The 24,322-nt window shown below is 43.7% G+C and overlaps 1 protein-coding gene across 1 annotated transcript in view; it reads left to right on the top strand.

Annotated features, from left to right (window-relative positions):
- The first annotated feature begins 256 nt into the window (after positions 1-256).
- Positions 257-24,322, top strand: part of LOC137379640 (WAS/WASL-interacting protein family member 3-like) — a 106,338-nt gene continuing 82,272 nt past the window's right edge. The window contains exon 1 of the mRNA XM_068050768.1: positions 257-383. The gene's annotated coding sequence lies outside the window, so the exon portion shown is untranslated. The remainder of the gene's footprint in view (positions 384-24,322) is intronic.

Below are 24,322 nucleotides of genomic sequence, written 5' to 3' on the forward strand. Positions count from 1 at the left end.
AAGAGGGCAGGTGCAATGAGGCTCCGCCTCCCCGAGACTGATTGACACCTGACGGTGGGAGGGCAGGTGCAATGAGGCTCCGCCTCCCCGAGACTGATTGACACCTGACGGTGGGAGGGCAGGTGCAATGAGGTTCCGCCTCCCCGAGACTGATTGACAGCTGTCGGTGAGAGGGCAGGTGCAATGAGGCTCCGCCTCCCCGTGCCTGACTGACAGCTGAGGCTGTACTGGGCTTTCAGAACGCGAGCTGGAAGGAACTGGTTCAGCTTCTGAGAACAGGACAAGTAACTTCATATTTTGAACCAGTTTGTCTCAATTCCACCTGCCAGAAAAGTGTCTCATTTTGTTGAGCAATAGACTGTGCGGGAGGCTTCCTTTGCTCGGTAAGCATTTATTTCCCTGTCTTTACTTGTACGCGGGTTGATGACTTGTAAGTAGGTTATTTTTAATTGGTATTTGTTTTCTTATTGCAGCAGGTATTGGAGCTTAATATTTTCAGTGGTTTGATAGCAGTAGTGTCGTTTTTAGCAAGCCTCACTCTTCCGCCACCCCCCGTCCCTAAATCAGCTATACAGGACATTTCTCTTTATCATTTAGTACTGATGGTTTTATGTGGGTGCACGGTGTTGGGGGTGTTATAAAGTATAATTTAAAACAATATATAAATTTTGGATGGATGCAAATTAAATGTAGATTCTGCCATTATTTATAAATTTTTAATCTTGTACTTAGCAAGAGAATTTATAGGAAATTAGTTTATGTTAAGTAAAGCCTAGGGTAGTAGTCAGCTGCCAATTCTGGAAAAAGTTCATCCAGATACATTTGCGCTGAGAGATTGTAAAGTAGCTACGTTTGTCCCTGATCAGAATAATGGGGTTTCAGATTCCTGCCTGTCCGCGGCAACTGTAGGAAAAAAACCCAAGAAAATCCGGTGTTTCACAAGGTTTCTGTGTTTTTTCCTCCCACGTTACAGTGGACAGTAAGTTGGAGAAACCTGACAGTATCATTGTGAAGGAACTCTACCTTCAACTTCATAAGAATCCAGAGCACAGGCAAGGAAAGTCCTTTTATATTCCAATAGCATGGCATCGCAGCTGAATCCGTATATTGTTTATTAGTAAGGTATAAGGTATAATCTTTATTCTACATACAATCTATTCCTACATATGACAATATAATAAATGCCAGACACATTTGCTATCTGTCATATTGTGCTTATGTTGTTTGCTTTCGGCCATCGCGCCTCCTGATTGGCTCAGATGTTGTTTTGTGAAAGAGCAACAAATCACAAATTATCTTAACAGTCAGCGAGTAGCAAGTGGGAATGAAAAGCGCCAATCACGAAGTTCAAAAACTAATCAAAATAGATAGCCAACAAAGCTACCAATTAAAATAATATAAAATAATATTTTCGAAAGTTGTTTTCACTACCATATTAAACTTTCCCACCACTCGCAGTATACCACAGTATACAATGAAACAATCTGAGCTACTTTAAACTACTTATTCTGCTGGCTATCTCAGTAATTATGAATTTATTTTCCCTACACACAAGTATGAACTTTGGACCTTTTTGAGGTAAATTGACAGGAAAACTATTTGCAAGGACCACTTGTTACAGAGTGAGAGCAACACTGACAACTAGATTGGGTATTTATTTGTTCAGTGTTCTAGGGCTTGCTGGCCGCAAACCTGCACTTTCCAATGAATAAGTATTAAGAATGAAAATCTCCGTTTTTAGCCACAGTATGAACTTTTCAACTTTTTCTACAAGAATTGTCCTGAAAAGAATTGCTTCATATTCAGGGGTTGTTTAGCACATGTTACATGTAACATACAGAGCTTTAAACACTGCTGAACCTGATAGATATTAAACTATCTACTTTTAGTAGGTAAACCAAACACACTGCAAAACCAATTGAAAAAAAACTTGCTGTCTTCGGAGCAATCTCTTACAAACTTCTTTCCAAATTATTTCACTGGAGATTTGCATCACTCACCCAGATAGGGCCATGCATCAAATACAGTAAAGTGTGTGCTTTGTGTTCCTTTGTTTGTTATTCAGAATTGGTTGTACAATACCTCAATTTTAAACAACTTTTATTTTTCTAAAACCTAAAGCCCTCAGTTGTTATAGAATTTAACTTACACTCATTTAAATGTTTCTATAAAAAATCACATGGTGTAACTAAAGCTTAAAGTTTAAGTATCATGCCTTTACAATTATATTAATTAACAATCCTTTATTAATGCTTTCTCTAGCAGGTTAGAAACCCCAAAAAATCAATAAATAATTTATGTTGCTGTCATTCCTCCCTGGTTGTTATAGTCCTTAAGAGATTAACACTTGAGCTTAATCCTGTTGTTAATATGGATCCTGCTGACTATATGCCTTAATGTTATGAGGTACTGCTACATTTCTCACAATGCTGAAATTTATCTCATTAACACAAGCAAGTTCACATAGCACTTTGTTCATTGGCACATTTGGAAGTGAGGTCTACATCAGTGAAATGAAGGTTGAAGCATACTAGTTTGAAACATCTCAGTCTTTCTGATTTAAGTTCTGCTAGATCATTAAAAATCAGTTATGAATAACCTTAACCTTTTTCTAAAAAGAATAGTATATTTGAATAACACTTTTTGTTTTAATATTAATAACACAATTAGAGAAAGTAGTTGGAAAGAGTGGGTGATAGTGTAAAATGGATGAAGTTGGATCAGTTACCTATTATACATTTTGCCTGGTTTTGCTTTCAACATATCAGATATTGTCCTCTTTACACTATCATCATAAGTTAAAATTACCCCACTGTATCTGAGAGTACACCGGAACTGGAGTAGGCCATTCAGCCCATCGAGCCTGCTCTGCCATTCAAACATATCATGGCTGATCATCTACCTCTACACCATTTTTCCCCACTATCCCCATATCCCTTGATGTAATTGGTATCCAGATATCTATCGATTTCTGTCTTGGATATGCTCAATGATTGAGCTTCCACAGCCCTCTGAGGTAGAGAATTCCACAGATTCACACCCTCTGAGTAAAGAAATTCCTCCTCATCTCAGTATTAAATGGCCTGCCCCTTATTCTGAGACTGTGTACCCTGGTTCTAGATTCACCAGTCCGAGGAAACATTCTATCCACATCTACCCTGTCACGTCCTGTAAGAATTTTGCAAGTTTCAATGACATCACTTTTCGCCATTCAATTAGATTATGATTGACCATCTACCCACCTTGGATTTGTAACCCTTAATACCCTTGCCTAACAAAAATATATCAAAGTCAGTTTTGAAATTTTCAATGGAACGAGTCTCAACTCTGCCTTTTATGCGGAGAGAGTTCCAGATTTCCACCACTCTTTGTGTATTGAGATGCTTTCTGACATCACCCCTGAATGGGTTAGCTCCAATTTTAAGGTTTTGTCCCCTTGTTCTGGACTTCACTCTCTCTATCTACCCTATCAAATCCTTTAATCATTATAAACACCTCAATTAGATGCTATGTTCAAGGTAGCACAAGGATATTCTATGCAATAATAAAAGCAAAATACTGCGGATGCTGGAAATCTGAAATAAAAACAAGAAATGCTGGAACCACTCAGCAGGTCTGGCAGCATCTGTGGAAAGAGAAGCAGAGTTAACGTTTCGGGTCAGTGACCCTTCTTCGGAACCATTCTATGCAACCTTTCTTCACAATTTAACCCTTTTAGCCCCAGTATCAAAAGCAAAACATTGCAGACACTGGAAGTCTGAAATAAAAACAGAAAGTGCTGGAAATACTCTGCAGGTCAGGCAGCATCTGTGGAGAGAGAAATAGAGTTAGCTTTTCAGATTGATGACCTTTTGTTGATCATTAATTCTGTTTCTCTCTCCACAGAATCTTCCAGATCTGCTGAGTATTTCCAGCATTTTCTGTTATCATCCTGATGAATCTGCTCTGCAGCCCCTCCAAGACCATTATATCCGTCCTGAATGCAGTACCCCGAGATTGCGCCTAACCAGAGCTCTGTACCACTGTAACATAACTTCCACCCCTTTATATTCCAACCCACTTGCGGTAAAGGCCAACATTTAATTAGCCTTTGCAATTTCTTTGTACCTGTTCACCACCATTTAGTGATTTTGGTACTTGGGCCACTGAATCTCTTCACTCATCCACAGTCCCAAGCTTCTTGCCAGCCCTTGAAGTTAAATTAGCATAGTTAAAATTGTCGCATTTTCTGAAACTCTGTCATTGATCATATCTCCATTTTTGTCAAAACAGCCATGACTAACAATTTTCAAGATTATAAACCAAGCTTATAAACAATAAGAAATATAACTATAGAACGAGCGAAAGGACAGCTAATAAGACACTGGGCAGGATTTTGCAGTAGAAATAGTGGTATCCTGAGACACCAGAAGGTTAAATGGGAAATGGGAAACTTGTACTGGTGCACGGGAGGGTGCTGTTCTGAAGTTGAGGCTGTGTATTGTTAGGCAGAGCTTTAATCTTCACATTTCTAGTCCGTACTGTTTCTTTTCAGGTTATGCTTGATGCTGACCTGGCCCTGCAAAAAGAACAGGTGTTTTATTCCCAACACTGACATTCCTTGATGAGCAAAATTTTTTTTTTAAGTACTATTTAAACAATTTGAAACATTGGGATGCTGGGATCCTTTCCGAACCATTGCTTCTTTATAGTTTATAATTAGACTTGCACTTTTAAAGGAAAAATAAATTTACATATTTCGTATTGATTAAATATGCTCCCAAAATTTGTTTAGTTTAGAGATACAGCACTGAAACAGACCCTTCGGCCCACCGAGTCTGTGCCGACCATCAACCACCCATTTATACTAATCCTACACTAATCCCATATTCCTACCACATCCACACCTGTCCCTATATTTCCCTACCACCTACCTATACTAGGGGCAATTTATAATGGCCAATTTACCTATCAACCTGCAAGTCTTTGGCATGTGGGAGGAAACCGGAGCACCCGGAGGAAACCCACGCAGACACAGGGAGAAGTTGCAAACTCCACACAGGCAGTACCCAGAATTGCACCCTGGTCGCTGGAGCTGTGAGGCTGCGGTGCTAACCACTGCGCCACTGTGCCGCCCCTTGTTCTTTGTAATGCCAAATAATTAACTCCGCAGTGTTAAAAATTATAAATCTGATTAAATATTGAACCAAATTTTGCTGTCACAATAACGGTGAGGCTAATGGTACTGGCTATTATTTATGCGCAAGGTGTGGAAATGATTTCGCAACATCAGGCAAGGAGAGATGTGTGTTTAAATGTCGATATCTAAAAGCTGCTGTCCGTGTTTCATCGCTCCACCATTAGGATCCTGAAAATGACATCTCACTGTTTACTTCACCATTGAAATGCATTGAATGGCGTGTGGCATGAATTTGCTGAATTTGTAGTAGATATGAACTAAACTCACCACAGAAAGTTAAGCCTCATAATTTCAATTCTAAGTACACTTTTAATGATCTGATAACTGTTAATTGCTGCCAATCAACCTCTCTGGCACTAATAATTAACCATTACAAATGTGGAGTCTTATTTCTTCATGTTTAAATTGTTGGCGATTTAAAAAATGTAAAATTTGAAAAACTGTTTTTAATTTTCTTTTCTATCTTTTTCCATCTCTGTCGCGCACTTTCTCTTTCTCTTTCTCTCAATCCTTTCTTTCTTTCCCCCTCTTTATTTATCTTTCAATACCTGATTTGAGGTTGAATTCACCCATTCCAATTTACACTTCCTTCTCTTTTCTTGCACTGTTGATTTCTTAAACCTTCAATCTGATAGGTTAAGGAGATACATAGTTTCTTGCCCTGTTCACTGACGTCCAAGATGCCCTGTTTCCCTCACTGTGCTGTTAATCAGTTTGCAAATTCATTAACTTGTCATGCATAAAATTAGAAAACCGAAACGTGCAAGGGCAAGTTTAACTAATGGCAGACCCTGTCAGATGACCTGCTATAGCAATATATGACCCATTACCTTCTGAGGAATAAAGACATCTCACCCTTTTGGGGAAGAGGAAGTACTTTCAATATAAAATATTTTCCCATATACTTTATTAAAATATGACCTTATAAATGGTGTTATGTGTTGCAACATTAACACTAGTCACATGTAGCATAGGGAATCAGGCATCTTCTAACAGTGAGGAGGTAAGGAGTGATGGAGAGAGTGAGAAATTTGAATTTCTCTGACAACTAAGCGAATTGGTGCTTGGATGTGGTTAGATGTTAATGAACTGTTTGAGGGTATGATGTTTCCCTTTAAGGTAATGTGTTATCCTCCTGGTGATGGCCCAGTGGCTAAATGCACCATGTTTTAGTGTAGCAATCAGCCATACAGACTGGAAATCTCCAAGATTTGGTCTAGGGCTTAGACCTATTTTTTTCTTTTAGCCTGGACAGTCCTGTCTTATGAAGATGCTGCTCATTTTATATTTTTAGTGGCAACCAAGCAACAACAGTCTGAGTTTTTGTCAATTTTTTGTGGATTTCTGCAGGGTTTACAGTTAAATACCAAATTTGGACTGAGTGAAAATATTTCAATGGCTGCAAAACTACCATGGCCATATAAAGAAGTTCAGCAGCACCAGTAAGGAGAGGAGCAACCTGTTCCAGCTATAGAAATATAAATAATGCAAGCAGTTAATTAAGAGTGCAGACAATTTCTTGTATTATAATTGAAAACTATATGAAAGTCTCCCAATGTAGATGCAAACTGATACAAAAACAGAACAATAATAAGGAGACTGGGCTACTAAATTTAAATCTTCAGCATCTACACAAAGAGCTGGAAAAAAGAAAAGGTAGGAGTGAGGAAATCTTGTATTGACAGAGAGGAAATGAGATTGTTTCAAAATATATGTACACCATATACCAGTTGAATCGAATGAGCCTGGCAATTTACATAATTTACCTAATTTTTAAAAAGTTTTTTTTTTACATTTTCCTATACCACACTTACAGCCGACCACCAGATTTTGCTCTTAGTCAAGTTTTGGGCTTGATGGTTCAACCTGTACTCCGTGTAGTTAACTGATCTTAATCAGAATTGTAATGAGGTGCCACATTTGGCCTCAGAACTTCTGAATTGGAGAGGTGCAAAAGTCAACCAAAGTTTCGTTTCTGGATCTGTCCCTCAGCAGCTATTGCTGGAAGTGTGGCTATCGGGTGGGACATGAATCGGCTGTGATCTCCATGGGCAGTAGCTCACAACATGTCAGTGTGCAGGCTCATTCATGAAGAATCTCCCATTAGGTAGCAAAGAGCTGTCACAACCCATGGAACCAAATCTAATTATGAGTTACTAATTTCAGAAAATGACGAGTAATAGGGGAGAATTGGAATGAAAAAGACGAAAATAGAATATTGAATACATTTTACCAAGTTCTGCATCATATTGGAAAGATGCAGATGCACTGCTTGCAAATTTTGGACAGTAAATTTGAGGTCATGTGGCCTTAGCTTTCCAATATGTGCAAGGCCTGGCCAGTGGCATTGGTTTTCACAAAATCTTCCCTTATGTGTCAAATATTAACTGAAAAAGGCATTTTATTTTTATTGACTGACTGCCTATTGGTGAAGCAATTTCTTGAACTGTTGATTAAATTCTTCAGGAAGTGTAAGTTGCTGGCATGATGCATTGTATTCTTTCAGTTTTTGCACACTCTAAATCTGGCATAAAAGGAAAGGATATAGAACATGGAAGAACTGAAAGTTTTTAGTATAACCACACTTGTTCATAATGAGCATGTGCTAGGTCGAGATGTTTTGAGGCTGCCTTGCTTCATTTGCTAGTTTCTATATGTTGCAGCTCACAAACTTTCACCAAAACACAAAGTGGTTTGAGTGAAAAATTACTGTTTTAAATTTATTTTTAAGATATCTCTGTGCATCACATGCCAAACTATTTTAGAGGGCAGCAAGATAATCTCCTACACTTTTGCCAATGCCAGTCTATAACCAGCCACTTGAAAATGTATAAGAGAAGGATGGTGAACTTGCCCTCCTGAAAATTTCTTTCCTGCACCTTTGTGGAGAAGCACTTAGTGATCAAAATTCCCTTGTTGCAAATCAATTTGTGTCAAGTTCCAGTGTGCACTACTTTAACAAAGTTGTTCACCCACTATAATGGCACACTAAACAACTTCAGATGGCACCCTACATCTACACATGAACATATGCCTAAGATAGGGAACTCACAAGCAAATTATGAGCATGAACCAGCTGGTAGCACTCTTGCCTCTCAGAAATTTGTGGGTTTAAGTCTCATTCCAGAGAGCTGAGCACATAATCTGCATATTATCTGGTTATAATCACATTGCTGTTTGTGAAACCTTACTGTCTGCAAATTGACTGCCATGTTTCCTACATAACAACAATGACTACACTTCAAAAATACTTATATTGGTTGTAAAGTGTTTGAGACATTTTGAGGTCATGCAAGACACTATATAAATGCAGGTCTTTCTCTCATTCTCTTCTCTTTCCTTCTCTCTCTCTCTTTCTCTCTCTCTTTTTCTTCCTTTCTCTGTCTCTTTCTCTCTCTTTATCTCTCTCTCTCTTTCTCTTTCTCTTTGTGCCTCACTCTTTCTTTCCGTGGCAGCCCCTCCGCTGCTCTGCGACGGGACCCAATTTAGCATATTTAAACAACACATTTGCATGAATTAAAATATAAACCACAATGCTCTTACCTTCAGTTCCCAATTCTCAGCGCGCCTTCACTTTCCCATCTAGGGAAAGCTGGCACCACCGAGGTGTTGAAGGGGTGAACTGTGCATTCTGATGCATAGGGGGAAATGGGGAAGGGGTGTACTCTGCACTCTGATGGGTAGGAAGGGGAGTGGGGAAGGGGTGTATTCTGCACTGATGGGTAGGGGGTGTACTCTGCACTCTGGGTTGGGGGGGGGTGAAGGGGTGAACTCTCGACTCTGATGGGTGGGGGGGGAGGGGTGAACTCGGGGGGGAGGGGTGAACTCTGCACTCTGATGGGTAGGGAGTTAGAAGGGGTGAACTCTTGACTCTGATGGGTGGGGGGGAAGGGGTGAACTCTCGACTCTGATGGGGGTGGGAAGGGGTGAACCCTGCATTATAGTGTACTGTTTTCAGGGCTGGCAGCCTTTTAAAAATGGCGCCAGCACCTGCTGCTTCAACAAGTGATGTGTGAATGATGTTGCCGAGGCTGCTCCCACCACGTGATTGGAGATTGCGGGGGGAGGGGCGGTAGCCACTGTGAGTATGTAAAATGGCCACCCACTGTGTAATTGTGTCAGCGGGTGTCCCGTGGCGGATGGCTGCCGTGTTCCGCTCCCGCTGGAATACAAAATCCAGCCCTGTATGTTCGGCCTAATGTTGCATGAAAACCCTGAAGTTACTTCTAAAAGTCAAAGCAGTCATTCCGACAATTGATTTCCTCCACCTGAACTGACAATTGATCATAGGACTATTTCCTCTTCTCACACTGAACATCAATACTTCGATTACCACATCATATAATCCAAAAATACATAGAATTGTAGATGAAAAGACATTGTGGCAGATTTGACCTCCTTCTGCCTGGCATAAACAGGGCAGTAGTGGACAGAAAATGGCATTGGGTCACTTACTGCCCCATTCACACTTGTGCTCCGGCCACCTTGGACAGAGCTTGTAAAGAATTATCTTGAAGTCTCTATAGCAATACTAACTTTTACCTGTTTTGCCTTTTGAGAGGATGAAAGTGTAATCATTAGACAGGCTTGCTATATTTTATTATTATATAATGCAGCGAAGGGCAATGGTCACCTTGGATAGTGGATCGAATTAAAAATTATTCTAGCAATTACAAGTTCTGAAGAAATACATCACCTTTTTCATATGGGAAAAGAACTCATTAAAAGTAAAGTTATTGCACAGACTTTTGTTTGGCAGAACAGACAGTAAATCTTTTTGTTCATTCCTTGAAAGATGAACACCTGCCTGAGAGAGACCATAGATCTGTCAAGTTAGGGTGTGTGATCTCTGGCCGCAAGGACAGGACAAACAAACCAGTGTTGAATGATGACTGTGCATTTGGTAATGCAATGAAATATGTGAATTGTAATGTACCATTTGTGAAAAAGAGTATAAAGAGTGGGTCCTGGGACAGATATTTTGGAACTCAAAGCTTTGGCCAACCAAGTACACAGAGCTTGGAACTGTAATGTGTTTTGAATTTTCCAGCTAACTCTTGCAAGTTTTTGCCGTAAGTGTTGCTGTTGTCATTATCAATAATAGTTATTATAGTAGGCTTAATCTTTGAACATCAACAATAAATGCTGTGAGTCCTATCATCTTGAACAAAAAGAACACCCATCCTCTAACAGGAGGCTCTTGAGATGAGCGTAGAACCCCGATTGCAATCTTGAGTTAAAAGAGCATGGAGTGTGTTCCCATTTGTACAAACCAGAGGCCTTACCAGTGGTCCTTAAAAGGACAGCTGGAGACCTCTCAAAACTCAGCCCAGGAAATGCCTTATTTTTTTGTCTGGGGCCAGAAGGAGCAGATGTGTTCCTCATGGGCCCACAAAATCTCTGGCCCATTGTTCGCTTGTCCGCAGCCACCCATTGGATCATCTTCCAGAGGGGAATATGATCAGAGCCTGTGATTGGACCCATGCTTCGACAGTCAGCTGGCTCAATACAGGAGTTGGCCAATCTCTTGCAGCTAACGAGCTGCTGCAGGAAGTCCACATGGCACCCACAGCTCACCAATGGCATGTAAGCAAGGCCTGGACCTATAAATGGCACATTTGATGGCTCAACCAGTGTCCATGTTTCTGAATGCTTGATTTCAAAACCAACTTTTGTGTACTGACATCCTTTTACGATGATTGTGCAAATACAGGAAGGTGATGACCCAGATTTTGCTGTAGCAGGGCATCTAATGGAGTCTGTCATAGTTAGACTTGCCATTGCACATTGAGTATTTTTTTAGATTTTTTGCATGACCTGTTGCTGAAATTGCGGGCTGGATTTTATTTTGGCGACGGGGTCCCTGCGATGGGCTGGAAGATGGGGGCGGGGGGGGTGGTGTGGGGAGGGTTGGCGGGGGGAACCCAACACGGCCCTTTATCGAACCCCTGGCCAGACTCAACAGCGGGCAGGGAATTAACTGCCTGCCATCAGGAATGCTATTCTCATTAAGGGACAAAATCCTGCCCCAAGAGCCGCTGGCCAATCAGAGGAGGCCCTGGGATCAAGGTAAGTGAGGTCAGGGTTGCTGGGGCCAGTCAGACAGGCCCGGTTGGGGGGTGTTTGGTGAGGACGGGCAGGGTTTGTGGGGGGTGGTTCTTGCTGTGGGGGTGGACATCGCAGCCAGGAAAGCCCTCTGTAGGCCCTGGATAGCCCCTGGAGGAGAGACACTCACCTCCAAGCTCACTAGGAGGCTGCCAGTGTCTCTGGTGTTTCCCTCTGATGATGGCTAAATGCCAGCAGAGGCAGGAGGCGGCCCTTAAGGGCCATTTAATTGGCATAATTGGTCTCCTAGTTGACTTCTCATCCATCACTGTGCCTGCTGCAATGTTGGGCATGTCACCTCACACCATTTTGTCTGCCCTCTCAGCCTGTCTCCAAAGGCCAGATAAAATCCAGCCTTGTGAGTTAGTAATGGGGCGGGGGGTGGGGGGGGGGGAGGATACAGGGCATCTGATACTTGAGTGAACAGGCATGTAACTGTGTATCTCCTTAAACAATCAGATTGAAATATAAAGCAAAAGAAACATGGGAATGGTGAGAAGGAAGTTTAAGTTAGAGTTGGTGAATTTAATGTCAAATTAGGTACAAAAGATAATAGAGAGGGACTGTTTTAAGAGAGGAAAAAAAATACAGAAAAGGTTTTAAAAAATGTAATTTTTAAAATCTCCAACATGGAGGAATGAGACCCCATGCTTGAAATCGTTAATTTTCAGTGCCGCAGTGGTTGTTTGGTAGTAATTAACACTTATCATGTTGTTAAAAGGGTACTTGCACTTATAATGACCAGACATAACTATCTGTGGTGAGTTTACTTTGTATCTACTGCATAATTACAACAACTTCACGCCAATCGTGGCAAGAAGGCCTGTGGATGGCCTTCCTGTCCTGCCTCCAACTGAGGCCCTTAAGTGGGCAACTAATCATCCCGCCTCTGCTGATATTAGCTCAGCAGCGGGCAGGCCTTTCACCACATGGGGAGCGTGTGAAGCAAACTAGTGCTGGTTGCTTGCCAGCTCCCAGGTTAGTGCCTGATCGAGGGACTGGGCATTGGGAAGGGGGGGGGGGGAGGGTCAGCTGAGAGCCTCCCCCGTGACCCCCACTCTGCAAAACTCCTACCTTCATGACTCACCTTTGGCCTGGGTCCCTTGGCGATCCTAGGCCTCAGGTGGGTGCATTACCAGCAGCAGCCATCACCTCCAAGGTGGCGCTGCTCAGTAAAAGAGCTGCCGACCTCTGGCTGGCAGCTCTCAGTAGGTGGGATTTCTGTCGCTGGGGTCCTTAATCCCTAATTGGCAAGTAACATGGCAGGCCTTCCGTAAAGGAGGTGACACGGGGCTCTTGCCAGCTCTTCAGCCAGTGGCCGTGACCTCTCTTGCTTACGTAGCATCCCTCCCAACATGTTTCAGTGGTGAGGTAGACAGTGAAATGCCATTTTCACTAAACTAACGGTGAAACAGCACAACTTCGTCAGTAGCTTTTGTGTATTGGTATTGAATCACACATCCGCCTCCCACTTGAAGTTGCTGTATCGTTCATGCATAAATAATGACAGGCAGAATCAGCCTCACCTTATTTCAACAGGAAAATCTAGGCTGATATCACACTCACAGGCAGTTTCTTTCCTGGTTGCTGTAAGTTCCCTATATATCAATCAATCGAATTAGTAAATAGTTATACGAGGTACCACACAGAGTTAAATAATATTTTGAAACTGTTCATGTAATAACATGCATCATTGACTCACTTCAGGAATTCCTGTCCTTCCTTCTACGGACCAGCCTTGCCTCCAAGCCTACCTAATTTTATTTTCCCAAATATGTTGTACAACTTTTTTCTTTCCTCCTTTTTCTTCTTAATTTTTTCCTTGCCCCTTCCTTTTCTCCTGACAGCATTGGCTCTTTGCTACGATATTGTTTGATAGGTGCTGGCTGTGTATTGATATCTCATCCAAGTGACCATTCTTCATGTGCAAACAGTGATTATTGGCAGGCTGTTTTCCAGATGGGATATCACAGAAAAATCCACCCATTGTTCTATATGTAACTCTAGTCGGAATTGGTAGATAGTGATCAGAAGTGGAAACCTTTCCCATTTTCTTCTCTCTGAATTAGGGGCATTGATGTTAAATGTAAAGCTGTGGCTGTGGCTTAACAGATCATCAAACTCAGCGTTAGCCAGGATCAAACCAGGGCTCTTCTTTGTATGGCTCAACTATTCATTTTGTCAGCTGAACCATTGGGGAAGCGAGGGCCAATGGGGGCAGGAAGGGTCTCCAAGGGTAGTTTAAATTTATTTTTGTCATTTATTTCTTCTTTCTGTAACTCTCGCTCCTCTACCGGCATCTCTACTCAGCATACTCTTGTCTATCTGTGGCTTTTAATCTGTAGCTAAGTGACATAACCTAAGGTTTCAGTCAATCTTGCTTTTGAATGAGGAGAGATGATCAAGAATAATGTGGGTTGCCTCATACTTCAAGTTTGCTGTCTCTTTCTGTGAATGATCTCTTTTTCTTTGTAGAACCCTCCATACTGATTAAGAAAAGTACTGCTGGCCCTTGTATGTTCTTTATTTTGAGGGAATGTTTTCCCTTACTCTTTGGTCATCCTCAAAATGGGAACCCTCTGTCACAGAGATAAAATTGGGATGGGAGGGCTAGGAATTCCCCAATATAAAAACAGAAAGTGCTGAAAATACTCAGCAGGTCTGGCAGCATCTATAGAGAGAGAAACAGAGTTAACGTTTCAGGTCTGTGACTTTTCAGGAATCCCCTCCCTGCCATCTCCATGGTTGCCCTTAACCCGCACCTATTATAGACACAGGCTCAGGTTTGTCTTTCTGGGGAAATCCCAGAAAACCCAGGGCACTGTAAAGGGGGCTGAGACTTGACAAAGAATATTTTTGTCCTGTTGTCCTGCCCGTACAACCTGGAAATGAACATTCCTCAGGCATTACAAAGAATAATAGCTGGGCCTGTGCATGCATCGTCCACAGCAGAGGTGTGAAACCCAGTTACCAAAAGGAGAAAAGTAAGGCACTTGTCATTTTTAGGTCTCTAGTAGGTATGTTGACATTATAGGCATGCCAGACCACTTTGATCTTTGAAAATTAAAAGCTGGACAGTGTCACGAAAACGTGCTAGGTTGAAGGATGATTTTTTAATTCATCGGCTAGAAACCCTAATATTCAACTGCTGGAGACGAACCACTCAAACCTTGCAAGCTTCAAACTCTGTGCTTACTTACTTAAGCATGACGGGGGAGCTATTGTGGGGAAGGAACCTTCTGAAAAAAATAGACAGAAACCTCCTTCAGCTACACAATTTAGAGAGCCTTCTGGAAAGAACAGGCAGAGATCCCCCTCAAAGGAATTCAGGCACATTGCTGTCTCCTGGAGAACCACTGAATCACTGTCCACCTCTTCACCTGGAAGCCTGAGGACCACTAAATTCAGCCTGAAGTTAGTCGAGTTACCAGCCTCCAAAGACTGTACCCCTTTTATTTCTCTAGACCCTAATTCAACCAATCTATCCTTCCCCACTCTGTAACCTATTTGTGTGTGTGTGTGTGAGAGAGAGAGAAAGTTGGAGCTTATTTTTATTATTTTAACTTAGATCAGATTATGTACAATAAAGTTAACCTCTTTCTTTGTTAAACTCGAGCAAACCTGTTTGATTGGCTCTTTTTATGATTACAGTACGTAAACAAGTTAAATACTCACTGAATTGGTAAGCATATCCACTGAAAAAAAATCTCGTGATCAAACAACAAGGGAAAAAAGAGGGGTGTCCTCGGACCCTTCCTCACCTCATCGTAACAACAGATACATATTTGGTCATTCATATTTGATTACAGCTATCCAGAGGAAATGTTTCCAAAAAGGACTGTTTTAATCTTGGGCATAGAGGAGATGTTGTTGTGGCGTTTCTGCCAGGTCAACCTTATTGTTATATCAAACTAGATATTGAGCAGTAAAGGTGCTCTCTCATTTATAGGAGATGATAGAAGGAATGACTAGTAATGTGCAGCCGAACAGAATATTTTGCTGAAACTCAAAATTTGGAACACCTTTACATAGGACAGCAGCTGGGTATGTCTTCAGAAGTTCCTTTTGAGGAAAATGTAAAGGCTTTAAAGATTGCATCCTAGCAGTTTATTTGTTGTATATAGTGGCCCGAACATCTGTGATCCCACTTTACTGTTGTAACAGTTTCAGTATGGGAATCACAAGCTGCATAAGGAAGGAGAATCTGACCCCACCAGAGTTTCCACCACTTTGAATTTCACATGATAAATTGTCTGGTAAACAACAGTTCAGATTATCTGCAGCAGAATAGAAAGTAAACATCATAATTACTTTGCTACAATGGTAAATTATAAATGAGGTCTGTCATCATCGAACATTAATCAGTGTACATTTTCAGATAAACAATCTTTGCACACATGTTTTTCTTCAGATAACTCTCATTTCTAAAAGCTATAGTTTAGAGATACAGCACTGAAACAGGCCCTTTGACCCACCGAGTCTGTGCCGACCATCAACCACCCATTTATACTAATCCTACACTAATCCCATATTCCTACCAAACATCCCCACCTGTCCCTATATTTCCCTACCACCTACCTATACTAGTGGCAATTTATAACCGGAGCACCCGGAGAAAACCCACGCAGACACAGGGAGAACTTGCAAACTCCACGCAGGCAGTACCCAGAATTGAACCCGGGTCGCTGGAGCTGTGAGGCTGCGGTGCTAACCACTGCGCCACTGTGCCACCCTACTGCGCCCTGCAAAACAGAATACAAATTAGTTATAGTTTACACATTGCTAACTGTATTGATATGTGTAACATGTACAAGCTACATAAGTATCAAACCGCAAATGCAGTTATATGAATAGAATGCATTATTATTTCTATTAATGTCAACTGTGGCTTGGTGATAGAACTTTCACCTCTGTGTCAGAAAGTTATAGGTTCAAATCCCACTCCAGAGACCTGAGCACAAAAATCCAAGCTGGCACTCCTCCGGAGCAGTACTGAGGGATGCTGTACTGCAGGAGGCGCCATCATTAAACCAAGGGCGTGTCCATCCTCTCGGGTGGATGTAGAAGATCCCACAGCACTATTTTGATAATGCAAAGTGTCTGGAAGTACTTTGGAGTGTTTTTGGAGATGTTGTAGTGAGTTCCTAGATTTGGTAAGGAGTGTTGCTGCATCCTCACAGGGAGGAGAGAGGATTTGGTGACCTGTCCACACAAAGACTGCAGCATGTATGGGGGCTGCAATTGGAGTGCCTCTGGGTCTGCACCACGACAGGGAAATGGAACAGAAACTGCAGCGAGGGCAAACTCTGTATGATGCCCACTGCCAAGTTGAGGCCAAACTCCTTCGTGCTCCTTGACAGTGACAGGAGGCTGTTTGGCAGGCCAACAAATGCACCCAGCATCTCGGTGTGCATGTGTCCTCCTGTATGTCACTCTATTGAGGTCCTCATCTGAGTGCCCTGCTGCAGAATCCGTCTGTGACGTCGCTGCCGAGGAACTGGCACATGGACCAACCTTTGCTCCTGACGTGGCTGCAGCCTATTTGAGTCTGGTTACCACATGTTGATCCCAACTCTATACCATCCTCTAAGGTCAGTTTCTCAGCTGGTGGATGCAGATGTCAAATCAAGTGTCATCAGTGCTGAGCTGTTGTTCTCTTTCCTCCTCTTGAGGCTGCTGTGACTGATCAGGCCGTAATTCTTGGATGCCTGAAAGCAGGAACTCCGAAGGGGAAAGTTGGGGTGGGGGAAAGGGGTGGGGTGAAAAGCAAGAGGTACATCATCATACCACTTGCAGTGTGCTCATCATGCTAAATAGCAGGATGCTGGTGAGCTGGTAGTTAAGAAGGGGCATAAGGCACGAACATACCGTCATCCTCAATGTTCTCAATGATGTTAGATGCCATGGGCAGTCAGTCCCATGATACTGAGAACCATCTCCTTGCTCGAGAGATACAGGAGTCCTTGTCTGCTGCTGGTTCGGCTCTGCTCCCTTCTATTGTGTGCCATCTTGTCCTTTGAGAGGCAAGAACACAAGTGATTATATTGCAATGTGTTTGGGTGATGTGCCTGCCTCTGTTGGAATAGCTCCTGAATAACTGGAAGTATGTGGAGGTAGTGAGAGGAGGATGTGAGGCTGGCATCATTGGTAGGTTTGTGAGGGTGAGATGGAGTACCTGGATGTTAGGTGTGAGTCCTGAGTGCCGGGGGCTGCTGATGGCTCCGTGAGGTATGGTGCATTGAGTAGCTGAGGGGCTGGTGGAGCGGTGAGTAGAGATGCCATCTGAAGATGTATTCATTGACTTTGACCACTCGTGGGAGGCTTCTTGTGGCATTGTTGCCATGTCCTCTGGCAAAATACTGAGAATTGACCTCCCTAGCCACTTGCTCTAAATCCCTTCTCGGGTTGTTCTTGAGGGCCTCCTGGCTCCTGTGGAACATTGGTGTCTCTCCTCCTGTTCACCTCCACCAAAAAGGCCTCCAGTGCCACATCCGTGACCCTGGTACCCTTTGTTTGTTCTGGTGTTCCATTTCCCTTGTCTGCAGTTGTGGCAATAGTATTCAGAAGCAGTCTCCTGTAATTCTGTGCAGCTTGCCTTTGAGAGGGACAGACTGCTTTTAAGAACAGAAGGCTGGCTGATCAATATGCTATTAGCACACATTGCTTGACTCCCTGCTGAGCGCAGAGGCAGCGAGCAGCACGGCAGATGCTTGACCCTATGCTATAATCATGTAGATGAGGTGGCAGAACAAAATTTATGTACTGCCTACCTCCATCGGAACCAGCATGGGAGGTCACAAGTTGCGACTCCTGAACCCAAAAAATGCGCATATCAATTTTTAGCCCATGGTCTTCAGGTGAAGCAGGGTTACTAGGGATAATTGGACTAAGGTACACAAATATAATTCATGGGTGCATAGAAATCTATAATAGAAAAATATGGCAAGAAGTTCATGCAGTGCTAAGAATTTTAATATCTTAGTTAATCTCTAGGGGAAGGTCGCACGATCCGTGGATAACTAAGGAAGTTAAAGATAGTATCAAATTGAAAGAAAAAGCATACAATTCAGTGAACAGTAGTGGCAGGTCAGAAGATTGGACAGAATATAAAAAACAGCAAAGAATGAGTAAAAGAAAAATGAGAGAGAAATTAGAGTACAAGAGAAAGCTAGCTAGAAATATAAAAATGGACAATAACTGTTTCTACAGGTATTTAAAAAGGAAAAGAGGATCGATTAGCTACCAGAAACAAAGAATAGGCATAAATGGGTGATTTTCAGGTTGGCAAGCTGTATCTAATGGAGTGCCATAAGGATCAGTGCTGTGGTCTCAGCTATTTACAATTTATATCAAAGTAAGTGATGGTCCTCTAGAGAGTGCATCTGGCAAGTTAATCATGGAAAATAAGGAAATGGTGGAGGAATTGAACAGAATTTTTGCCTCTGTCTTCACTGTAGTGGATACAAATAACATCCCAGAAATAATTGTGAATCAAGAGTTGAAATGGAGGAAGGAACTTAAAACAATTACCATCACCAGGGAGAGGGTACTGAGAAAATGCTTAGAAGTAAAAGCTGGCAAGTCCCCAAGTCCTGATGGACTTCATCCTAGGGTCTTAAAAGAAGTGGCTGCTAGATATTAGATGCATTGGTTTTAATCTTCCAAAATTCTCTAGATTCTGGAAAGGTTCCATCAGATTGGAAAATAGCAAATGTAACTCCGCTATTCAAGAAAGGAGGAAGACAGAAAGCAGGGAACTACAGGCCAGTTAGCTTAACATCTGAATATGTTATTAAGGAGGTTATAGCAGGTCATTTAGAAAATCTCAATGTAATCAGGCAGAGTCAACATGGTTTTGTGAAAGGGAAATCGTGTTTGACAAATTTATTAGAGGTCTTTGAGGACGTAACAAGCAGGGTGGATAAAGGGGAACCAGCAGATGTAGTGTATTTGGATTTCCAAAAGGCATTTGACAAGGTGCCACATCAAAGGTTAGAAAAAAAATAAAAGCCCATGGTATAGGGAGTAACATTTTAGCATGGATAGAGGATCGATTAGCTACCGGAAACAAAGAGTAGGCATGATTGGGTGATTTTCAGGTTGGCAAGCTGTATCTAATGGAGTGCCACAGGGATCAGTGCTGTGGTCTCAACTATTTACAATTTATATCAATGACTTGGATGAAGGGACAAAATGCATGGTTGCTAAATTTGCTGATGACACCGAGATAGGTAGGAGAGTAAGTTGTGAAGAGGACATAAGGAGTCTGCAAAGGGAAATAGATAGGTTATGTGAGTGGGCAAACATTAGGCAGATGGAGTATAATGTGGGAAACTGTGAACTTGTTCATTTTGACTCAAAAAATAGAAGAGCAACATATTATTTAAATGGAGAGAGATTGCAGAACTCTGAGATGCAGAGGGATCTAGGTGACCTAGTACACGAAACACAAAAAGTTAATATGCAGGTACAGCAAATGATTAAGAAGGCAAATGTGTTTCTTGTCAGGGGAATAGAATATAAAAGTAGAGATGTTTTGCTACATTTGTACAGGGCATTGGTGAGACCACATCTAGAGTATTGTGTACAGTTTTGGTCTCCTTAATTAAGAAAGATATAATTGCATTGGAAGCAGTTCAGAGAAGGTTCACTTGACTAATTCCTGGGATAAAAGGGTTATTTTATGAGGAAAGGTTGGACAGGTTGTGTCTGTATTCATTGGGGTTTAGAAGGATGAGAGGTGATCTTATTGAAACATCTAAGATCCTGAGGGAACTTGACTGGCTGGATATTGAAAGGATATTTCCCCTTATGGGAGAAGCTAAAACTAGGGGGCACAGTTTTAAAATAAGGGGTCTCCCATTTAAGACAGATGAGGAGAATTTTTTTTTCTCAGAGGCTCGTGAGTCTGTGGAACTCTCCAGAGAGCAGTGGAGGCAGGGACATTGAATGTTTTAAAGGCAGAGGTAGACAGATTCTTGACAAATAAGGGAGTCAAAGGGTATCGGGGGTAGGCAGGAAAGCGGGGTTGCATCCACAAACAGATCAGCCATGATCTTATAGAATACCGGAGCAGGCTTGACGGGCTGAATAGCCTACTGCTGCTCCTAGTTCGTATGTTCTCTTGTGAATTGCACATGGTGGGTTGAATTTTAATGCGGCCATCGAGGGCGGGTATAGTGGTGTGGGGAAACGGAGAATCGCATCGTAACCATCTGGCGTTGTGACATCGGTTCCAGATTTTGTCAGTGGCGGGAAAGCATAATGGTGGCATTGCTGCCACAACACGACCTGAACCTATTTTAAATTGCTGAAATGCATGTATTTAAATTTAATTAATTCAGATTTAATGATCGGGGCACAATTCTGTCAATGGTGGGCGGTGGTCATGTGCCTACACTAGCGGCACCGAGTTGAGAGGCCACATTGCCGCAACAGGTAGGCAGCCTTGAGCATTGCTGCATTGAGGAAGAGGGGGATTGGAGGCCATTGTGAGTCTGTGTTGCTGCAAGGGGGTCTGGGGTTCCGGGGCTCTGAAAGGGGGTCTGTGGTCCTGGGGGTTCTGCAAGGAGGTTTGGGGTCGCAGGGACTCAGCAAGGGGTCTGGTGTCTCGGATGCTCTGCAAGAGGGTTAAGTGTGGGTTTGGGGGTGTGCTATATTGGGCTGACAAGCTGATGTGTGATGGGTTTGGTCCCTCACACTAAGGAGGATGGGCCATCATCAAGGTTTGGCTCTGAGGTCCATCAGCGACTCTGCAGAGAGAATTGTCAGGTCCTCAGTGCCAAGGCAGGGTCGTTTCTGCATCGACTGCGTTCTGCAGGCCCACAGTTAACCTGGCAAGGGTCTCATACGCCCTGTATTTCTGGACCCCCTTGGGGTGATGCAGCACCTCCGACGCAGAGAGGGCCAAGAGGAGGCGGTGGCATAATGGTATTGTCACTGGACTAGTAACCCAGAGACCCAGGGTATTGCTCTGGGGACATGGGTTCAAATCCCACCACAGCAGAAGGTGGAATTTGAATTCAATTAATAAATCTGGAATTAAAAACCTAGTCTAATGATGGCCATGAAACCATTGTCGATTGTTGTAAAAATCCATCTGGTTCACTAATGTCCTTAGGGAAGGAAATCTGCTGTCCTTACCTGGTCTGGCCTACATGTGACTCCAGACCCACAGTAATGTGGTTGACTCTTACATGCCCCCTGAAATGGCCCAGCAAGCCACTCAGTTGTATCAAACCACTACGAAGTCAATAAAAAGGAATGAAACCTGACGGACCACCCGGCATCGACCTAGGCACCGGAAACGACAACGGCAAACCCAGCCCTGTCGACCCTGCAAAGTCCTCCTTACTAACATCTGGGGGCTTGTGCCAAAGTTGGGAGAGCTGTCCCACAGAGTAGTCAAGCAACAACCTGACATAGTCATACTCACAAAATCATACCTGACAGACAATGTCCCAGACTCTGCCATCACCATACCCGGGTATGTCCTGTCCCACCGGCAGGACAGACCCAGCAGAGGTGACGGCACAGTGGTATACAGTAGGGAGGGAGTTGCCCTGGCAGTCCTCAACATTGACTCTGGACCCCATGAAGTCTCATGGCATCAGGTCAAACATGGACAAGGAAACCTCCTGCTGATTACCACCTACTGCCCTCCCTCAGCTGATGAGTCAGTACTCCTCCATGTTGAACAGCACTTGGAGGAAGCACTGAGGGTGGCAAGGGTACAGAATGTACTCTGGGTGGGGGACTTCAATGTCCATCACCAAGAGTGGCTTAGTAGCACCACTACTGACCGAGTTGGCCGAGTCCTAAAGGACATATCTGCTAGACTGGGTATGCGGTAGGTGGTGAGGGAACCAACAAGAGGGGAAAACATACTTGACCTCATCCTCTCCAGTCTGCCTGCCGCAGATGCGTCTGTCCATGACAGTATCGGTAGGAGCGATCACCGCACAGTTGTTGTGGAGATGCAGTCAAATGTCAGATCGCCACTGTCAGTGAAGGCTATGGTTCTCCAGGCAGGGCTACGCCAACTTATGAGCCTTGCTGCGGGACGAGTTGTGACCTCTGGGATTTGGGGGTCACCCTATGCCAGTGGTCCTGAAAATCACCGTTGCATTAAACTTCTACACATCTGGATCTTTCCAGGGTTCCACCAGGGACATGTGTGGGCTCCCCAAGCAGCAGCCCACCACTGCATCAAGGAGGTGACTTATGCCCTGTTCAAGAGGGCTGGCGACTATGTGCGCTACCGGACTGACCCAGACAGTCAGGCCGAGAACCCCAGGTGTAAGGTGTGATTGATTTCACCATCAAGGCTCCCACTGATCAGCCAGCCGCCTTCATCAACAGGAATGGCTTCCATTCCATCAATGTTCAACTGGTCTGTGACCACCAAAAGCAGGTTCTTGCCCGCTTCCTGGGAAGCAACCACATCTATACAGTTCAACAGTACCAGGTGCTGAAGCTTTTGATGATCCTCCGTTCGCCTTCGAGGGTAGATTCTCAGTGACAAGGGTCACCCATTGAAGCTATGGCTTCTGACGCCTATGAGGAACCCTCGCAATGCAGCAGCGGAGAAGAGCTACAACACTTGCCACAGCTGTACCCGAGCGACCATCCTACTGGCCATTCAGTTGCTGAAGATGAGATTCTGCTGCCTCGAGTGATCTGGTGAAGCCATGCAGTATGGCCTGGCAAGGATATCACATATTGTGGTGGTCTGCAGTCCAGTGCTGCAAAAGGAGAGGCTTTACATGAGGATGACATGCCGGAGTGACACATCCACCGATGAGGAGGACGCATAGTAGGGAGAGGGGCCAGCAGAAATGGATGATGAAGACCCTGCGCAGGAGGCCAGACAGGTTGAGCGACGTGTGAAAGAGGCCAGAGACAACCTCATAATGACTTGTTTACTACCACCCTGATCTCCATTCACAGAGAGTCAATTAAAGGCTCACCTTAATGCCTGTCTTGCGAGCGGCTGCAATGTGCATCAGTGACCATGGAAGACCATATGTTAATGAGGGCTCTTATCATATTGGCATATTAATGAAGGCTGTTTTCACATTGACATTTCTCTAAGGGGAAAGTTAGCAGTTGATAATTAAGGCATAATGGCACATGGCTTTTCAGACAATGATGGCTAATGATTTGGACAAAGGAAATTTTAATTAATTACTACAAAGCAAATTTAATACACATCATGAGATCCAAAGTGTGGCTAGGTATTCTTCTTAATACATTTGCGGGTGCTCCTACACAGTGTGATGGCAGCTGGGCTGGAGGCAGGCTGCTGATCAGGCTGCCCCTCGGCCTGTGATGACTTTAGCAGGTGCCCTCTGGCTGCCTGAGGCCTGGAAGGCCCTGGCTGCTGTGGGGGGGGGGGGGGGGGGGGGGGGGGGTGTCCTGGACTGGTGCAGGACTCTCCTCAGGCATCACAGTTGCTGGAGTTGGACTCACTGGCAGAGGGACAAAGGAACCAGTTTCAACAATCGGAATGCTCTGAGAGGAGCCCCCACATGTGGATGGCAGCCCCTCCTCCTCCCTTTGAAGGCTCTCTTGAGCCTCCCTGCTCACCTGAGAAGGATGAGGAGTGGAAGAAGTGTGCAGGCTCCTGTTCCTTCTGTTGCCTTATCATTGTTGCATTGAGCTCATGGCCAGGACGACGGTGTGCAGGTCTGCACGTATCTTTGGGATCTGGCTCTCCATGAGGGTCGTCAACCTCTCGATGGAGGAAACCATGTGCCCATATGCCTCAGGCACGACAGCAGTCATGGCATGAATGGACTCCCCCATTGTCCGTCCATGGCTGAGCATGATCTCTGGCATCTTGCCAGATGTTGCCTTACCTATCTCAGCAATTCCAGCATGCCCTGTGCTGTCGACACCAGAGGTTCGTCATCATTCTGGTGCTTAGCATGGGCTTGGCCACCCACAGACTTCAGACTGTCGGAGGCCTAGGTTGTCCCAGCCTCAGCCAGCTGCATGGGCACATGTGCAGTGCTCCCACCCACTTATGACCCTGAT

Source organism: Heterodontus francisci, chromosome 2 (genome assembly GCF_036365525.1).
Source record: "Heterodontus francisci isolate sHetFra1 chromosome 2, sHetFra1.hap1, whole genome shotgun sequence".
Classification (NCBI taxonomy): Eukaryota; Metazoa; Chordata; class Chondrichthyes; order Heterodontiformes; family Heterodontidae; genus Heterodontus; species Heterodontus francisci.